The sequence below is a fragment of the Pongo pygmaeus genome, chromosome X (assembly GCF_028885625.2).
Source record: "Pongo pygmaeus isolate AG05252 chromosome X, NHGRI_mPonPyg2-v2.0_pri, whole genome shotgun sequence".
Classification (NCBI taxonomy): Eukaryota; Metazoa; Chordata; class Mammalia; order Primates; family Hominidae; genus Pongo; species Pongo pygmaeus.
In genome coordinates this window covers 89,203,483-89,224,114 of record NC_072396.2, presented here as the reverse complement: position 1 = coordinate 89,224,114, position 20,632 = coordinate 89,203,483, and the positions used below count along the sequence as shown (strand labels likewise).

The following is a 20,632-nucleotide window of genomic DNA, read 5'->3' as shown; positions in this document are numbered from 1 at the left end:
GTGCTGACTTATCAACAATAACATTTAATGTAAATTGAATAAACTCTCCAATCAAGATACAAACTGGCTGAATGCATGAAAGGACAGGACCCATTTATCTGTTGCATATAAGAAACACACTTCACCTATAAAGACACCCATAGACTGAAAATAAAGGGATGAAAAAAGATATTTCAAGCCAACAGAAATCATGAAAGAGCAGAAGTCACTATACTTATATCAGACAAGTAGATTTCAAGACAAAAACTACAAGAGACTCTATAAGTTCACTCTATAATGATAAAGGGGTCAATTCATCAAGAGGCTATAACAATTTTAAATATATATGCACCCAATGCCGTAACACCCAGATATAAAAAAGACAGAGCTAAAGAGAGAGAAAGGCCCCAACACAATAATAGCTGGAGACTTCAACACCCGCTTTCAGCACTGAGCAGGTCTTTCAGACAGATCTTTCAGACAGAAAATGATCAAAGAAACATCAGGCTTAATCTGCACGAGAGACCAAATGGCTCTAACAGATAATTACAGAACATTTTATCAACGAGCTGCAGAATGCACATTATTTTCCGCAGCACATGAATTATTCTCAAGGATAGATCATATGTTAGGCCACAAAACAACTATTAAAGCATTCAAAAATATTAAAATGATATCAAGCATCTTCTCTGGCCACAATGGAATAAAACTATAAGTCAATAACAAGAGGAAATTTGGAAACTATACAAACACATGCAAATTAAACAACATACTCCTGAATGACTGGTGTGTCAGTGAAGAAATTCAGAAGGAAATTGAAACATTTCTTGACACAAATGATAATGAAAACACAACATATTATAACCCATTGGGTACAGCCAAAGCAGTATGAAGAGAGAAGGTTATAGCTATAAGTGTCTACATCATAAAGAGGAAAAACTTCAAATAAATAATCTAATGATGCATCTTAAGGAACTAGAAGAGCAAGGGAAAATCAAAGCCAAAATTAGTAGAAGAAAAGAAATAATAAGGATCAGAGCAGAAATAAGATAAATTAAAACAAAGAAAAAATATACAAAATAATCAATGAAACAAAAAGTTTGGTTTTTGAAAAGATAAAATAGACAAACCTTTGGCCACACTAAGAAAAAATCAGAAAAGTTACAAATAAATAAAACCAGAAATGAAAAAAGAGACATTGCAGCAGATACTGCAGAAATTCAAAGGATCATTAGTGGCTACTATAAGCAACTGTATGCCAATAAATTGGAAAATCTGGAAGAAATGAGCAAATTCCTTCACACATGCAAGCTACCAAGATTTAATCAGGAAGAAGTCCGAAACCTGAACAGACCAACAACAAGTAATGATATCAACACCGTAATAAAAAATCCTCCCCCCCCCCCCAGTAAAGGAAAGCCCAGGACCTGAAGTCTACACTGCTGAATTCTAATAAGCATTTAAAGAACTAATGTCAATCCTACTCAAACTATTCCAAAAAATAGAGAAGGAAGAAATATTTTCAAACACATTCTATGAGGCCAGTATTACCCTGATACTAAAAACCAGACAAAGACACATAAAAAAAAGAAAGAAAGAAAAGAAAACCACAGACCAATATCTCTGATGAATAGTGATGTAAAATTTTTCAACAAAATACTAGCAAACAGAATTCAACAATACATTACAAAGATAATTCATCTTGACCAAGTGGGATTTATACCAGGGATGCCAGGATGGTTCAACATATGCAGTCAATCAATGTGATACATCATATCAACAGAATGAAAGATAAAAATCATATGATCATTTCAATTGATACTGAAAATGTATTTGATAAATTCAACATCCCTTTAAGATGAAAACCCTTAAAAACCAAGAATAGAAGGAACCTACCTCAACATAACAAAAGCCATATGTGACAGACCAACAGCTAGTATCATACTGAATGGGAAATAACTGAAAGCCTTTCCTCTGAGATTGGAAACAAGATAAGAATGCCCACTGTCACTACTGTTATTCAACGTAGTACTGGAGGTCCTAGCTAGAGCAATCAGACAAGAGAAAGATATAACGGGCATCCAGATTGGGGAGGAAGAAGTCAAATTATCCTTGTTTGCAGATGCTATGATCTTATATTTGGAAAAACATTAAGACTTCACAAGAAAACTATTAGAATGGGTAAACGAATTCAGTAAAGTTGTAGAATAGAAAACCAACATATAAAATTCAGTTGCATTTCTTTTTCTTTTTCTTTTTTTTTTGAGACAGAGTCTCACTCTGTCACCCAGGATGGAGTGCAGTGGCACTATCTCAGCTCACTGCAACTTCCGCCTCCTCAGTTCAAGTGATTCTCCTACCTCAGCCACCCTAGTAGCTGGGATTACAGGTGTGTGCCACCAAGTCTGGCTAATTTTTGTATTTTGGGTAGAGACAGGGTTTCACCATGTTGGCCAGGCTGATCTCAGACTCCTGGCCTCAAGTGATCCGCCCACCTCAGCCTCCCAAAGTGCTGAGATTACAGGTGGGAGCCAATGTGCCTGGCAAAATTCAGTTGCATTTCTACATGCCAACTGTGAACAAACTGAAAAAGAAATTCAAAAAGTAATTCCATTTACAATACCCACACCTAAAATTAAATACCTGGGATTCGACTTAACTAAATAAGTGAAAATTCTTTATAATAAAAATTATGCAACACTGGTGAAAGAAATCGATGAGAACACCAATAAATTTAAAAAATTCCATGTTGATGAATTGTAAGAATCAATATTGTTAAAATGTCCTTACTACCCAAAGCAATCTTCAGATTCAAAGCAATTTCTGTCAAAATACCAATGACATTCTTCACAGAAATAGACAAAGAATCCTAAAATTTATATGGAACCATGAAAGACCCAGGATAGCCTAAGCTATCCTAAGCAAAAAGAACAAAACTGGAGGAATCACGTTACCTAATGTAAAATTATATTACATAGCTATAATAACCAAAACAACATGATACTGGCATAAAAACAGGCACATACACCAAAGGAGCTGAATAGAGCAGCGAGAAACAAGTCCACACACCCACAGTGAACTTACTTTCAACAAAGCTGCCAAGAACATACACTGGGGAAAAGACAGTCTCTTGAATAAATAGTGCTGGGAAAACGGAATATCCACAGGCAAGAAATAAACTAGACCACTATCTCTCACCATATAAAAAAATCAAATCAAAATGGATTAAAGAGTTAAGTCCAAACCTCAAACTATGAAACTACTATAAGAAAACATCGGAAAATGTCTCCAGGACATTGGTCTGGGCAAAAATTTCTTAGGCAATACCCCACAAGCACAGGCAACCAAAGCAAAAATGGACACATGGGATCATATCAAGTTAAAAAGCTTCCGCACAGCAAAGGGTACAATCAACAAAGTGAAGAAACAACCCAGAGAATGGAAGAAAACATTTTGAAGCTATCCATCTGACAAGGAATTAATAATAAGAATATATAAGGAACTCAAACAACTCTATAGGAAAAAATGTAATAATCCCATCAAAAAATGGACCAAACATTCTGAGTAGACATTTCTCAAAAGAAGGCATAAAAATTGCAAACAGGCATATGTAACAGGCATATGTGCTCAACATCACTGATTTTCAGAGAAAGGTAAATCACAACTACAATGAGATATCATCTCACCCCAGTTAAAATGGCATATAGTTATAGGAGGGGGTAGAGGAGCGGTGGGGCTGGTTAATGTTTACAAAAACAAGTAGAAAGAATGCTGTGTTTGGCAGCACACCAGGGTGACTATAGTCAATAATAACTTTTTTTTTTTTTTTTTTTCTGAAACAAGTTCTTACTCTGTCACCCAGGCTGGAGTGCAGTGGTGCAATCTCGGCTCACTGCAACCTCTGCCTCCTGGGTTTAAGCAATTCTCCTGCCTCAACCTGGCTAATTTTTGTACTTTTTGGTAGAGATTGGGTTTCACCATGCTGGCCAGGCTGGTCTCAAGCTCCTGAAATCAAGTGATTCACCTGCCTTCGCCTCCTAAAGTGCTGGGATTACAGATGTCAGCCACCGTGCCTGGCAATAATAACTTAATTGCACATTTTAAAATAACTAAAAGAGTGTAATTGGATTGTTTGCAACTCAAAAAATAAATGCTTGAGGGTATGGATACCTCATTCTTCATGATATGCTTATTTCACTTTGCATGCCTGTATCAAAAACATCTCATATACCCCATAAATATATACACTTACTTCTACCCACAAAATTAAAAATATAAATATAAAAAGTTAAGTTTAATGTATTAAAAACTTGTTATTTATTCTTCAAGTTCATATTTTTTATTAAAATATTATTTTTATAATGTAAAATAATTATTTTTAATATGATTATCTTCATATTGATGCAATATATACATATTCATTTTGGGTTTTTCTTTTGTGATATGATACATCTGTGGCTTCACGCTGTTTTACTTGGTTACTATTTGCTCTACTCTTTTCAATTTTGGCATTGTTGATCTTCTCTACTGAACTTTGTTTTCTATTTCAGTAATTTTTATTCTTTGTTACCTTTCTTTGTTTTTAATGCTGTTCTTTTTCTGACAGCTAGAAAGGCAGTCATTGACTTTCAGCCATTCTTCTTTCCTATCATTTATGTTTAAAGTTAATTTATCTCTACTTCAGACTATCTGATTTGAACATTTACTATAAAGCTACAGTAATCAAGACAGTGTTCTATTGGAAAAGCGTGTTCTATATCTATTGGATACAGAACGATAAAATAGAATTGAGAGCCCAGAAATAGGCACACACATACACAGTCAATTGGAATTCAAAAGTGGTGAAAAAGCAATTAAACGGAAAAGAATGGAATTTTCTGCAAATATTCTAGGACAACTGTACTTCCACGTGCAAAAAAAGAAAAAAGAAAAAAAAAGAATCTTGACATGGACCTCTTACAAGTTACAGTAAATGAATTCATCATTGATTATGGACCTACACATAGAACTAAAAACTACAAAATTAATTAGAAGAAAACATAAAATTCTTACAACATTGGGTTAGACAAATATTATTTATATATATATATATATATATATACATGACACCAAAAGCACAATATATAAAAAAGAAAAGAATAAATTGGTCTTTGTTAAAATTAAAATCTTCTGTACTTTGAAAGTCATTTTTTTGTTTGTTTGTTTGTTTTTGTTATTTTTTTTTTTTTTTTGAGATGAAGTCTGGCTCTTGTCTCCCAGGCTGGAGTGCAATGCCACGATCTCAGCTCACTGCAACCTCCGCCTCCCGGGTTCAAGCGATTCTCCTGCCTCAGCCTCACGAGTAGCTGGGATTACAGGTTCCTGCCACCACGCCCGGCTAATTTTTGTATTTTTAGTAGAGACGGGGTTTCACCATGTTGGCCAGGATGATCTCGATCCCCTGACCTCAGATAATCCACCGACCTCGGCCTCCCAAAGTGCTGGGATTACAGACGTGAGCCACTGTGCCTGGTCAAAAGTCATTGTTAAGAAAGTGAAAATACAAGCCAATGATGGGGGGAAATATTTGCAAAATGTACATCTCATAAAAGACATATCCAGAAAACATTTTTAAAAAATCCTCAAGCCTCAATAATTAAAAAAAGAAAAAAAAAGGATTTCAACAGATAGTTCACCAAAGAAGAAAAATGGATGGAAAGTAAGCATATGAAAGACGCTCAGCATCATGATTCTTTAGGGAAATTCAAATTAAACCACAATGAGATAACATTAAACACCTATTAGGGTATAAATAAATAGCAATAAAAACCTGACACTACCGAATGCTGGCCAGCAGAGGAGCAACTGGAACTCTCTATTATTGCCAGTGGAAATGCTAACTGTGAGTATAGCCACTTTGGAAAACAGTTTGGCAGCATTTTAAAAAGTTAAATACAGCCGGGCACGGTGGCTCACGCCTGTAATCCCAGCACTTTGGGAAGCCCAGTGGAGCAGATCACCTGATGTCAGGAGTTAGAGACCAGCCTGGCCAATATGGTGAAATCCCATCTCTATTAAAAGTACAAAAACTTAGCTGGGTGTGGTGGCAGGTGCCTGCAATCCCAGCTACTCAGGAGGCTGAGACAGGAGAATCGCTTGAACCCAGGAGACAGAGGTTGCAGTGAGCTGAGATGGTGCCACTGCACTCCAGCCTAGGTGACAAGAACGAGACTCCATCTCAGAAAAAAAAAAAAAAAAAAAAAATTAAGCACATACCTACCATGTAGCCCATCAAACACACTTCCAGATATTTATACTGGAGGAATAAAAACATGTTTACTCAAAAGCTTGCATTCAAATATTTATTGTAGCTTAATTCATAATTGGCAAAATTTGGAAATGGCCCAGATGCCCTTCAACTGTAAAGTGGAATCCTACTCAGCAGTGAAAAGGATTGAATTTATTTATATTCATATGCAACAACATAAATGAACTTTAAATGAACTTTACTAAATAAAAGAAGCCAGACTCAAAACTCAAAAAGCTACATAATGTGTCATTTTATGCATATGACATTTTGGAAGAGACTAAACTGTAGAGATATAAACAGTTTAGTGGTTAAAAGTGAGAGGAGTAGTGATTATAAAGTGGCAACATGGGGAATCTTTGGAGTGGTGGTACACTTCAGCATCATAACTGTAGTGGCAGATGCGCAAGTCAATGCCTTTGTCAAGTTCCATATAAGTACACACCACAACACGTGTGTTTTACTATACAGAAATTCTATTTCAATCTTTCTGATTTGAAAAATAATCCCTCTGAGTAATACTTTTAAGTGCAAACCAATAAGTTGTGCTGTGAAGAGACTTATTTTGTTATCATTTGGGTCAAATTTTTTATTTCCTAATATGATTGTTTTGATTCAAAGATTATTTATCAGTGTTTTTCTTGATTTCCAGGTATACGTGGACATTTATTCATCTTTTTTGCACTGATTTCTAATCATATGTTAGCCACGGGACAGAATCTAAATTATTTCAATTTTTAAAAATAATTGCTATTTTCTTTATGACCCAATATACAGTAAATTTTTAAAATTATGTATGTCCTTTAAAATAATGTATCTACTGCCTTTTAGGAGTGTGGTATTCTGAATATGTGCACTAAGCAGGTGCTAGGGTTTGGATATGATTTGTTTGTCCCCATCAAAGCTCATGTTAAAATTTGATTATCATTGTGACAGTGTTAGAATGTGAGGCCTACTGGGAGGTGTTTGGGTTATGGGGCAGATTCCTTATGAGTGGCTTGGTGCTGTTCTAGAAGTAGTGAGTTCTTTTTCTCACGAAACTGGAGGCTGGATTGACTCTTGTGGAAACAGCTTAGTTCCCATGGGAGTGCGTTGTTATAAAACCAGGATGTTCCTCATTTGTCCCTCTCCTTGCAGGTGCCCACTTCTCCTTTGACTTTCTCCACCATGCTTCTTGTACAGCCCACAGAACTGTGAGCTAAATCTCTTTTCTTTATAAACTACCTGGCCTCATGTAGTATTTTATAGTAACACAAAATAGGTTAAGACATCATGTTTATTAATTGTGTTGTTCAAATAATCTATGTCTGTGCTGATTTCTTCCTCCTGTATCTGTTATTCAGAGAGATGTTTTAAGTATCTTGCACTATGAGTTTGTATTTGACCATGCCATTTTGCCTTAATCAATTTTTGCTTTACATAATTTTAAACAGTATTAAATGCATATAAATTTAAAATTGTCTATCTACTTTGTGAAGTTTTATCATCATGTGATCACTGGGTCTCTAGCAATGCTTTTTATCTTAAAAATCAATTTTGTCTTATATTAATATAATTACTTCAGCTTTCTTCTGATTTGTATTTGTAACCTTTCTCTATCCTCATGTTTAATATAATTCTTTTGTAAACAGCATACTCTTGGATTTAAAAAAAATTCTTTTGGAAAAACTGTCTTTTTAACTACATTTCAATACATTTGCATTTAATATGATTACTGCCATATTTTGTGGTTAAATCCACCATCTTATTTTATAATTTTTACATGTTCTAACTGTTCTATGTTTTATCTCATTTTATTTCGTTCTTTGTGTTGAGATTATTTTTATGACTTCATTTTTCCCTCTACTAGCTTATTTCACTCTACTACTGTGTTTCTATTCATTTTGTGGTTATTCTTGAAATTGCAGCATTCACAGGCAACTTGTCAAAATTTAAAATTAATAGATACATTTACCCTTATCCTAGACAGTAAGATATTTGAGAACTCATTTCTGCCTTCTGAAATATATATTACTATTGTCGTGCATTTAATTATATTTATATATTACTCATTAACTCTGCTAGACATTATCATTACTTTATATAATGTTCATTTAAATTAACTTCAAATACCTACTTGATTTGCTCTTCTTTCCTTGCATCAGGCATCACCTCCTTTAGATTATGGTTTATTATTAGTTGACAATGACCTGTTTTTGTCTGAAAATGCGGCTACACAGATTGTATTTTTCAAAGATGGATGTAACAATATGTCTCATCCCACGTTCTGCTGTTAAAGTGTGATTTTGATACTCTTCCCATAGATTAAAGTCTACTTTTCTTCCCCCTTAACATTGGATGGCTTTTATGTGACCTATTAAAATAAAAACTTTAGACAAATTAAATTTAATAGTTTAATGGAGCAAAGAACAATTTATGACTCAGGCAGCCCGCAGAACTGCAATAGGTTCAGAGTGACTCTGGGGCTGCCACATGGTCAGACAATATTTATGAACAGAAAAAGGAAAGTGATATACAGAAATAGAAATAAGGTATAGAAACAGCTGGACTGGTTACATCTTGGCATTTGCCTTGTTTGAACAGGGTTTTAATAGTTGGCTGCATGTGATTGGCTACAAGATCAGGTTATAGTCTGTTTACATATCCAGTTAGGTTATAGTTCATTCTATGGAGAAGTCTTTACGCCAAACTTAACATACGTAAGGAGGCAGTTTTAACTTAAATTTACAGACCTAAGGAATATGGTAGAAGTGATATTATGTGATTTCTGAGGCTAAGTGATAAAATTTGGTGAAGCTTTATTTTGTTCCCTATAACTCTCACTCTTGAAGCTCTCAGCCATTAGGGAAGCAGTCTGACTTCCCTGAAACTTCTTTGCTATAAATAAGCACAATCTGGCCTATGTGAAAAAATCCCATGTAGAGGTCCTGACACTTCATGAAGAGAGATGCAGAGCCAGCTCTGACCTGCTCCCACCTCTCGTTGTTCCAGTTCCAGCCACTCTGCAACTGCATGAGAAATCTCAACACAGAAATACTCCCAGTTCATCTTACAGAAACTGTGAGAGATAATAAAATGATTGGTATTTTAAGTCCTAAAATTTTGAGGCAATTTTTTACACATCAGTAAGCAATTAAACCAAGTATCTTTCATTCACGAAAGGCATTTTCACTGGGAATAAAACTTCAGGTTGACAGTTTTTTTCTCTGAGCACATTGAAAAGGTATCTGACATTTTCCTTTTGTTATGTGGCTGTACAGAAGTCAGCTGTCATTCTAACTGTTGATCTTTTATGTGGTTCTGTCTTTGAGTGATTTTAATTGTTCTATCTCTTAGGTTTTCTTCACTTTCACTTTATGTCTCAGTATTTATTTTTTTCTATGAAATTCACTAGGTGTTTTGAGGCAGTAGATTCATGCCTTAAATCAGCTTTGGAGAACGCTAAGTCATCTTTTTAATATTACTCCTATTCCATTCTCTCTTCTCCTTCTGGGACTCAGAGTAGAAGTTGATTAAAATGTCTTACATTGTCCACCATATTACTTAATCTTTTGTCCATATTTTTCATATTTGTGTCTCTTTCTGATGTGTTCTGAGCAATATTTTCTTGTATATACCCTAGATTATTAGTTCCCTCTTGAGCTGTGTCCAATCTGCTATTAAAGTCATCCACTAAACTTTTAATTTCATTTGTTTTTTTTAGAGCTCTATTTTGTTCTTCTACAAGTTTGCTATATTGCTTTTCTCTTTCCCTGAAGATGTAATAGTTTGACACAAGCATACAATGTGTAATTATCAAATCTGGGTAATTGGGATATGCATCACCTCAAACATTTATCATGTCTTTTTGTTGGGAACTTTCCAAATCTCTTCTGGCTATTTTGAAATATACAATAAATTATTGCTAACTATAGTCACCCTATTGTTCTATCATACACTAGAACTTATTCCTTCTATCTAACTATATGTATGGATCCATTAACCAACCCTTTGTTATTCTCCGATCCCCTAACATTCCCAGTCTCTGGTAACCACCATTCTGTTCACTATCTCCGTGAGATCAATTTTATTAGCTTCCATATATGAGTGAGAGCATACTATACTTGTTTTTTAGTGCCTGGCTCATTTCACTTAACATAAATTCCTCCAGTTCCTTCCATATTGTTGTGAATGATAGAATTTCATTCTTTTCTCTGACTGAATAGTACTCCATTGTGAATATTTAGCATATTTTCTTTAACCATCCATCTGCTGTTTTAAATTTTTTTTTTAAATTGTGTATCTATCTTACTTTTTAAAAGCTTTTAAGTTCAAGATCAGTTTAAAACTTTTATTTTAAGTACATGTGCCGGTTTGTTATATAAGTAAACTAGTGTCATGGCGTTTGTTGTACAGATTATTTCATCACCAGGATATTAAACCTAGTACTCATTAGTTATTTTTCCTGATCCTCTACCTCCTCCCACCCTCCACCCTCTGATAGACCCCCATGTGTTTTGTTCCCGTCTATGTGTTCTCGTCATTTAGCTGCCACTTATAAGTGAAAACATGTGGTATTTGGTTTTCTGTTCCTGAGTTAGTTTGCTAAGGACAATGGCTTCCAGCTCCATCCATGTTCCTACAAAGAACATGATCTCATTCTTTTTTATGGCTACATAATATTTCATGGTGTATGTGTATCACGTTTTCTTCATTCAGTCTACCACTGATGGGCATTTAGGTTGATTACACGTCTTTGATATTGTGAATAGTGTTGTGATAAACATATGTGTACATGTGTCTACAATAGAATGATTTATATTCCATTGGCTATATACTTAGTAATGGGATTGCTGAGTCGAATGGTATTTCTGCCTCTAGGTCTTTGAGGAATTGCCACAGTGTCTTCCACAATGGCTGAACTAATTTACACTCCCACCAACAGTCAATAAGTGTTCCTTTTTCTCCACAACCTCACCAGCATCTGTTATTTTTTAACTTTTTAACCCATTTATGCCTGAGGTTGCAATTTTTTGAATTTTTGCAGTCAGACCTTGGCGATGACTTGAGCAGTTGGATATAAATAACTCCCACATGCTTAGCGTTCCATTATTGGAACGCTAAGCATAAATGTGTTAATAATAGCCATCCTGACTGAGATGTTATCTCACTATGATTTTGATTTGCATTTCTCTGATGATCAGTAGTATAAGCATTTTTCATATGCTTTTTATCTGCCTGTATGTCTTCTTTTGAAAAGGGTCTGTTCATGTTCTTTGCCCACTTTTTAATGGCTTTTCTTTTGAAATTTGTTTAATTTCCTTATAGATGCTGCATATTAGATTTTTGTTGAATGCATAGTTTGAAAAAATTTTCTCCCATTCTGTAGGTTGCCTGTTCACTCTGTTGATAGTTTCCCTTGCTGTGCAGAAGCTCTTTAGCTTAATTAGATCCGCTTTGCCAATTTTTGTTTTTGTTGCAATTGCGTTTGGCATCTTCCTCATTAAATTTTTGCCCATTCCTGTGTTCACAATGGTATGGCCTAGGTTGTCTCCAAAGATTTTTATACTTTTGTGTTTTACATATAAGCCTTTAATCCATCTTGAGTTGAGTTTTGCATATAGCATAAGGAGTGCTCCAGTTTCAATCTTATGCATATGGCTAGCCAGTTATCCCAGCACGATTTATTCAATAGGAAGTCCTTTCCCCATTGATTGCTTTTGAAAACTTGGTCAAATATCAGGTAGTTATAGGTGTGCGGCCTTATTTCTGGGCTCTCTGTTCTGTTCCATTAGTCTTTGTGTCTGTTGTTGTACAAGTACCATGCTGTTTTGGTTAGTGTAGCCTTGTAGTATAGGCTGAAGTCTAGTAGTGTGATGCCTCCAAGTTTTGTTCTTTTTGCTTATGATTTCCTTGGCTATTCAGCTCATTTTTTGTTTCATATGAATGTTAAAATAGTTTTTTTTAGTTCTGTGAGGAATGTCAATGATAGTTTAATGGGAATAGCATTGAATCTATAAATTGCTTTTGGCAGTATGGCCATTTTAACAATATTGGTTCTTCCTAACCATGAGTATGGAATGTTTTTCCATTTCTTCATGTCATCTCTGATTTCTTTGAGCAGTGCTTCGTAGTTCTACTTGTAGAGATTTTTCACCTCCCTGGTTAGCTGTATCCCTAGGGTTTTTTGTGTGTGTGTGTCAATTATGAATAGGATTGTGTTCCTGATTTGGCTCTTGACTTGACTGTTGTTGGTGTATAGAAATGTTAGTGATTTTTGCACATTGATTTTGTATCCTGAGACTTTGCTGAAGTTGTTTATCAGCTTAAGGAACTTTTGGGCTGAGACTATGAGGTTTTCTAGATTTAAGGTTATGCTATCCCCAAACAAAGATGGTTTGACTTCCCCTGTAGTATTTGAATGCTCTTTATTTCTTTCTCTTGCCTGATTGCCCTGTCCAGAACTTCCCAAACTGTGTTGAATAGGAGTGGTGAGACAGGGCATCCTTGTCTTATGCCTGTTTTCAAGGAAAATGCTTTCAGCTCTTGCCCATTCTGCATAATTCTGGCTGTGGGCTTGTCATAGACAGCTCTTATTATTTTCAAGTATGTTCCTTCAATACCTAATTTATTAAGAGTTTTCAACATGAAAAAGTGTTGAATTCTATCAAAAGCCTTTTCTGCAGCTCTTGAGATAATCATGTGGTTTTTGTCTTCAGTTCTGTTTACCTGATGAATCACATTTATTGATTTGCTTATGTTGAACCAAACTTGTATTCCAGGGATAAATCCTATTTGATTATGATGAATAAGGTTTTTGATGTGCTGTTGTTTTTGGTTTGCCAGTATTGTGTTGAATATTTTTGCATCAATGTTCACCTAGGATATTGGCCTGAAGTTTTCTTTCCTTGTTGTGTCTCTGCCAGGTTTTGGTATGAGGATGACGTTGGCCTCATAGAATGAGTTAGAAATATTTTTGATATAGTTTCAGCTGGAATATTACCAGCTCTTCTTTGTACATCTGGTAGAAATCAGCTGTGAATCCATTTGGTCATGGGCGTTTTTTGGTTGTAGTCTATTTATTACTAACTCAATTTCAAAGTTCTTTATTGGTCTGTTCAGGGATTCAATTTCTTCCTGCTTTAGTCTTGGGAAGGTAAATGTGTCCAGGAAATAATCCATTTATTCTAGATTTTCTAGTTTATGTGCATAGTGGTTGTTGTTTATAATATTCTCTGACGGTTATTTTTATTCTGTGGCATCTGCGGTAATATCTCCCTTGTCATTTCTCATTGTGTTTATCTGAATCTTCTTTCTTTCCTTCTTTATTAGTCTAGCTAGCGATCTATTAATTAAAAAAAAAAAAAAACCCCAGCTCCTGGATTCGTTGATCTTTTTAATGCTTTTTTGTTTCTCAATCTCCTTCAGTTCAACTCTGGTTTTGGTTATTTCTTGTCTTCTGCTAGCATTGGGATTTGTTTGGCCTTGGTTCTCTAGTACTTTTAGTTGTGATGTTAGGTTGTTAACTCGAGATCTTTCTAAATTTTGATGTGTGCATTTAGGGCTATAAATTTTCCACTTATCACTGCCTTAGATGTGTCCTAGAAATTCTGCCATGTTGTATGCTTCCTCTCATTAGTTTCAAATATCTCCTTGATTTCTGCCTTAATTTCATTATTTACCCAAAAGTAATTCAGAAGAAGGTTATTCAAGTTCCATGTAATTGTAAGGTTTTGAGTGAATTTCTTAGTCTTGATTTCTAATTTGATGGTGCAGTGGTTCAAGAGATTGTTTGTTATGATTTCAGTTAATTTGCATTCACTGAGGAGTGTTTTACTTCGGATTATGTGATCAGTTTTAGAGGGTGCCCTATGTGGCAATGAGAAGAATGTGTATTCCATTGTTTTTGGATGGAGAGTTCTATAGTGAACAACAAAGAAGCAGAAAGTCAAATGCCCCATGTTTTCCACTTATAAATGGAACTAAATAATGTATACACATGGACATAGACATTGGGGACTTGGAAGGGTGGGAGAGTAGGAGGGAGGTAAGGGATGAGAAATTACTTAATGGATACAATGTACATTCTTTGGGTGATGATTACACTAAAAGCCCAGATTTCACCACTATGCAATATATCCATGTAACAAAACTGCACCTGTACCTCTTAAATTTATACACATTTTAAAAAGAAAATGTATTGTTTTTCCTTAAATATTTGGTGGAATTCAGCATTTTTCTTCTTGGAAAGTTTATAACTGTGAATTCAATCTCTTCTATTTATATACGGTTATTAAGTTTATCTATTTCTTCTTGGGTGAGTTGTGGTAGTTCGTCTATTTCTCACTATGAATTGGTTCATTTCCTAATGAAAATGGAATGGGTCCTTTTCATCTAAGTTGTAGGGTGTGTGTGCATAAAATTGTTTATAAGATACTCTATTATCATTTTAATGTCTGTGGAGTCCTTCTTTCATTCATGATTTGGTTATATGTATTTTCTCTCTTTTTTGGTCTATCTTGTCAGAGGATTATCAATTTTACTAATTTTTTTAAAAGAACCATCTTTTGGTTTTATTTATTTTCTCTATCACTTTTCTGTTCTCAATCTCAATTATTTCAGTTCTTATTTTTATTACTTCCTTTCTTCTTGCTTGCTTAGAGTACTTTTGTACATATATTCTAAATCAATGAATTACATTTAAGTTACTCTTTACAATTTTTGTACATTACAAAACAGACACCTAGAAGAGATATCACAGGACTTTGCCTCCAACTAATGTCTTCCATCATAGCTAAGCATATTAAATTATAAATGACTGCTTTGCTTTTCACTCAAGCTTCATTCTACCTTTTCCTTTTTGGTAAATTGATTGAGCCTTTTCTGTGACTATGCCATTGGTCATTTCCCTACCTCTGTTTGTTTTCCCTTTTCACAAGTAAGGCCTTCTTATGTGATATGCTCTGCTACAGACATATTTCTATCTGCAAAATCATGGCAAGCCCTTTCTTCCTTTCCTTCAAGTCAGATCTAGAGCATAATGTTAAGAATTTCCATTTGTTGTTCAGCTACTAGGTACCACACACCATGCTAAACACTTCACATGCATTTTATCTAATGGACACACCAAATTCTTTGCTAGGGGCTGTTGTCCATTTCATGGAAAAGCAACAGAAGGTCAGGAAAGTAACATAGTTTGTTAGGCCACACAGCTAGTTCATGGTAGAACCAGAATGTAAATCCAGGCCTATCTGACTGCAAAACTACATTAATTAACACTGTAGTGTACAGCTTTCTGGTATACTCTAATATTATCCTCTTTTATTTTTATTGCCAGAATACCTTATGTAGCTATAATTAATGTACTACACTATAGTTCACGCCCATTTTAACTTCTCCCTATATGTAGAACATGTTGACTCTTATCCAGGGTCATAGCTCACTTCTACTTGCATGCAGACTTCTAGTCACCTATTCTTGAGCTGCTTACAATTTCTTACCTAATAGGAAGTCTCATCTTCGTGCCACTACCATCATCCTCTTTTGTCGAAGCCTGCCTCCAATATATTCGTATAATTCAGGGATATCCAAACCTTAGTGTACATCAGAATCACCAGGAGAGCTTTTTAAAACAGATCCTTGGTCCTCACCACCAGAATTTCTTACACAGTAGGTCTGGGGTGGGGCCTCAGAATTTGCAATTCTAAAAGTTTTCCCGATGAGGTTCAAGGATCTCACTTGAGTATCACTAGTATAGTAATGTGGCTGATCAAATGGTCTTTGGTATGTTTTTATTATATAAGTAGAATTACAAACTAGATATGAATTCTTACTATATGAGTCTAGCCAAAAACATGCAGAAGAAAAAAATAATAAAAAAGAAAAAAAATCAGAAAAACACAAAATATGACACGCAAAATATATTTTATCACCAACAAAACTTGAAAAACACTGCATACCACTGATCCATTTAGAAGATCATGGTGCACATCAGCTTAGGAAAGGATAGAAGTATTATAGCAATAAAAAAATTCTCAAATTATATTTAAACAAGTATTTCCAAATATTTCTTAAACTCATTTGATCACAAACATTTTTTCCCAGGTATAGGACCTTGTAGAACTGGTGTTATTCAGGACACGCTTTGAGAAATGCTGCTTTAAATTAATCTTTTTTACAGGAGAGGTCAGTCATCCCTGGGGATTTTCCAGGATCATAGAGGCTTGGTTCCACTTCATTCAAATCACACTGAGGATTTATTTATTTTGTCTAGAATCCAAATATAATTTTATCTACTATGGTTTTTGGAACACTGGGATCAGTTAGTTCTGAACAAAACTGTGCCACTGGTAAAATTGACTTTAAGGGTAGATATTCAGAGACCATGAAGCAGAGATACCAAAAGTTTTTCGGGGATCACCCATCTCTATTCTTGGTGTATGTATCATCGTACACTTTATAGTCTGATATAGAATTTTGACTTGCATTGATGTCAGACTTACTCACTTTGTAAACTCCGCCATTCATTTTTTTCCAAATCAAGACAGATATTTTTTCATATATTATAATCTGAAACATTTCCCAGTCTAAAGATTCTCAACAGCAGTTAAACAAGCTCAACTTTGTCAGAAGGCTGGAATGTAGTTCTGCAGAATCAAATGAGTTGGACTCATTTAGTAAAATGTAAGTGATTTCATACAGTCATCTCATCTACTTTGGGGCTTCAGTTTCCTCTGAATGGACCAATGGTTATTGATCCTTTCCAGTGTGTACGTACTTCTCCTTGATCATAGAGAATGCAGAAGTAAAAAGACTTGAGTAACTTTGCTTTAACTCTCTATCTTTTGCCATTATATCATTAGCCCCGGGGGTGAGGCTGGACTAGAGATAGACTTGAGCATCATCCCCATAAAATAGAAGGTGGAGTGCAGGATTAGTTATACACATGAAAACTACTGATGCTGATGAAATATATTTGATGATAGGTTTATAATTACCTTTATTATTTAATATTTTAAGATAGTTATATATATATCATTTTTGATAAATTAATTACTGATTTGTTTTACCTTAACAGTTTCGGGTAGCTAAGCTTTTTATAAACCAGGCCTGTAGCCTCCTCTGGCATTCATATTTTCTTTTCAAAGCCTACTATTTGACAAAAATTATAACACATTATCTGTGAATAACATATTTTAAAATCATATGCCTGGGTAGTATATTACAATCAGCAAACACTTTCACATTTGATTCTAATAACAATTTTATGAAGTAGGTGTGATATTGTGAAATAGATATTTGGTCTTCTTCCTTGTTTTCTGGAGTACAACTCTTAAAATATTTGAAATTTCCAAAGTGATAAATATATTTTCATATGCAAATAAATTGACTGAGGGTTGGCATCCCCTAGGTAGCTTCAGGAGGGCAGCTGGTCACTGGAAAGACCAAGACAGGATTAGAGTGTTGGGACTTTAAGCCCCACCTTTCTTTAGGGGAGAGAAGTTGAAACTGATAGCCTATGACTAATGATTTAATCAATCATGCCTATATAATGAAGCTTCTGTAAACCCCAAAAGAACTAGGTTCAAAGAGAGCTTCCTGATGGCTGAACATGTGGAGGTTGTTAGAGAATGGAGCATAACGAGAGGACATGGAGGCTCTGTGCCTTGCCCTATACATCTGTTCCATTCAGTGTTCATTTGAATCGTTTGTAATATCCTTTATAATAAACCAGTAAATGTAAGTATGTATTTCCCTGAGTTCTGTGAGCGCTCTGGCAAATTAATTAAATCCAAGGAGGGGAGTCATATGAACTCTGATTGATAGCTGGTTGGTCAGGAGCACAGGTACAAAAACCTGGGGCTTGCGACTGGTGTCTGAAGTTGGGGACAGTCTTGTGGGACTGAAAGTCCTCAACCTGTGAGTTTTAATGCTATCTCCAAGTAGATAGTGTCAGGATTGAATTAGAGGACACACAGCTGGTGTCCACTGTAGAACTGATCACTTACTAGTTGGGTAGGGAAATAACCCTCACACACCTGGGATCGCAGAAGTGTTCTGTATTGTGAGAATATAGGAGCAACTGTGTTTTTCCAACAGCCTCAGTAGGTCAAATCAGGACTTTTTCAGATGGCCTTCAAGACAACTCAGTCAAAATGTAAATCATTGTTTTTTAAAAAATTACCATTAAAGTGTGCAGCAGACATTTCTGTTCCTTGCTCTATCCCTTACTCCTATTATCAGTATGATGAGTTTAATTTTCTACTTTGTTCATGTATTTACTCATTTGAATTTTTAAAAATGAATTATTTTTGTAATCAAAAGCAATAAAGATTTTCTTAAGTCTGTTAGAACTGAATTAACTTCTAAAGGGTTACCAATTGTGTCCCCCAAATCTGTCATGGTAAATGAGGCTTTTTCAGTAGTAAGCATAAAATATCTCCATTACTGTGTGAAACAAAAGAACTGTTGGAAATTTAATTAAAGATTATCTGAAAAAATCTGGAGTTAAGAATAAGGAATCAACTCTTACTACTCCATTCACTAATGTTAGAAGGGTGGTATAATCATGAAGGATGCAGAATACAGAATGTCAATCCCTTGGATTTTGAAGTGTAAAATAGGGCAAGTGTTATTACTACCTAGAAAGACATATTTATATTTATTTCTTAATCGAAAATGTGTTGGTATGAACATCATCCTCATAAAGGAGAAAAACCAATTGGAGAAACCGATCATGTGATGCAAAAGTGAGTTGTCAGAGAAGTAGAAATTTTGATGACAATGATTAATAAGCCTTTCCGAAGTGAACAATTGTAGTCAACACCTGCTTCATAGTTAGATGTGATTTGCCTGCCAGATAGTGCTTAATCTCATTTCTAATATACTATGCCTAAGCTTCAAGCTCTCTGTCCCTCATACCCAGAGATGGAGAATAGTGATGAATGAGGCTCAGATATTGGGTGAAGGTATCAGCTTTACACACAAATTGTTGCCAAACTGTATTAAGGAAGCTGGCTCAAAACACTATATATTCCAAGATATGTGAAGGGCAGGTATGGTCACCAGTTTATGGATAAAGGAAATTTTTTTCTTCATCTCAATCTCTTGCTTTATTTAATAGATCACTTCTTGGCTGCAGCAGATATTTACAGTATTCTGTGTGTGCTCACATGAATGTGTGTTTGTGTGTGTGTGTGTGTGTGTTTAATTTATATTTTATCATGAATCAAAGCTGACTGGATGATCCCACTTAACACCTATTCTCTGTTCACACATAAAGTTTATTCAAAGTGATACTGCTAATGATATTAGTAAGTTATTGATCTGATATTTTATCAGGCTGTTTAACATGTCACAGATTTCTAATAAAATTTTAATTGATTATTGAGGAATATCATTAAAATGAGCAAGGATCAGATTTGACAGGTCTGCACTCAGCACACAAATATAAATGTAAATATGTAATAACTAATTTAAAAGTTTTTAAGGGTAATTTTCAGCTTTTTGCACACCCCTCAGCCATAAAAGAAAATCTAAAGATTCCTTTAAAGTCACTCATGGCTAGCATTTCTGAAGTGTTTTTTGATGTTGACATCTAGAAGATTTATTAGATGGCAGGATACAGAACAATTTGAGAATTTATCTAGCTGTAAAATGGAACAATTTGAGAATTTATCTAGCTGTATAATATACCAGATAAGAGCTTAGACTCTAACATGAATCTCCATATGTTAAAATGCCAGGCCCACCATTTACAGGTTATTTAACTTTGGAAAGTTTTTCAAACTCTCCATGTCTGTGTCTCAGTTTCTCACCTATAAACCTCATAAAGTCACTTCAATGATGAAATAATTATAATCTACATAAAACCCCTTGAACAATATCTGACACATAGTGAATAGTAAATAATAACACTTTGTTCACTGGGCAGAAAAAAACACTGCTAGCTTCCTGGATAACATTCTCTTTCTCTCTAGAATGGTGGTAGTATGCTAGGTCCTATTGCACATATACACATTAGGAAGATACTTTTTACTAAAGTCACTTTGAATGAGAGTATTCTGGATTTAAGTGGTGCTGAAGTATATGGCACAGCAAAATCTGAGGGTAAGTAGGCATTATGATCAAAATTTCAAGCAGTAATAAATGTAAGTCGTAAACACATTTAAATCTCATTATGTCAGTTAAGGCACCTCTCAGGACTTGCAGCTCCCTTAATAACTAGATATTAAAAAGTCAATCAAACTCAGTGCTTCCTAGGGCACATATAAGGGCAGGAGAAATTCCCTTGCATAAATGAAAAACAACAGATGTGAATGCCAAAATGCAAAGCATTTGTGGAATCTTTAGGTTTTTCTTGACCATCCACCTTTCTATACAGCAATT

General features: G+C 34.9%; 1 protein-coding gene across 1 annotated transcript in view; it reads left to right on the top strand.

Moving 5' to 3' along the window:
• The window catches only part of POF1B (POF1B actin binding protein), a 436,069-nt gene that overhangs the window by 313,591 nt on the left and 101,846 nt on the right, over positions 1-20,632 (top strand). The window lies entirely within an intron of this gene.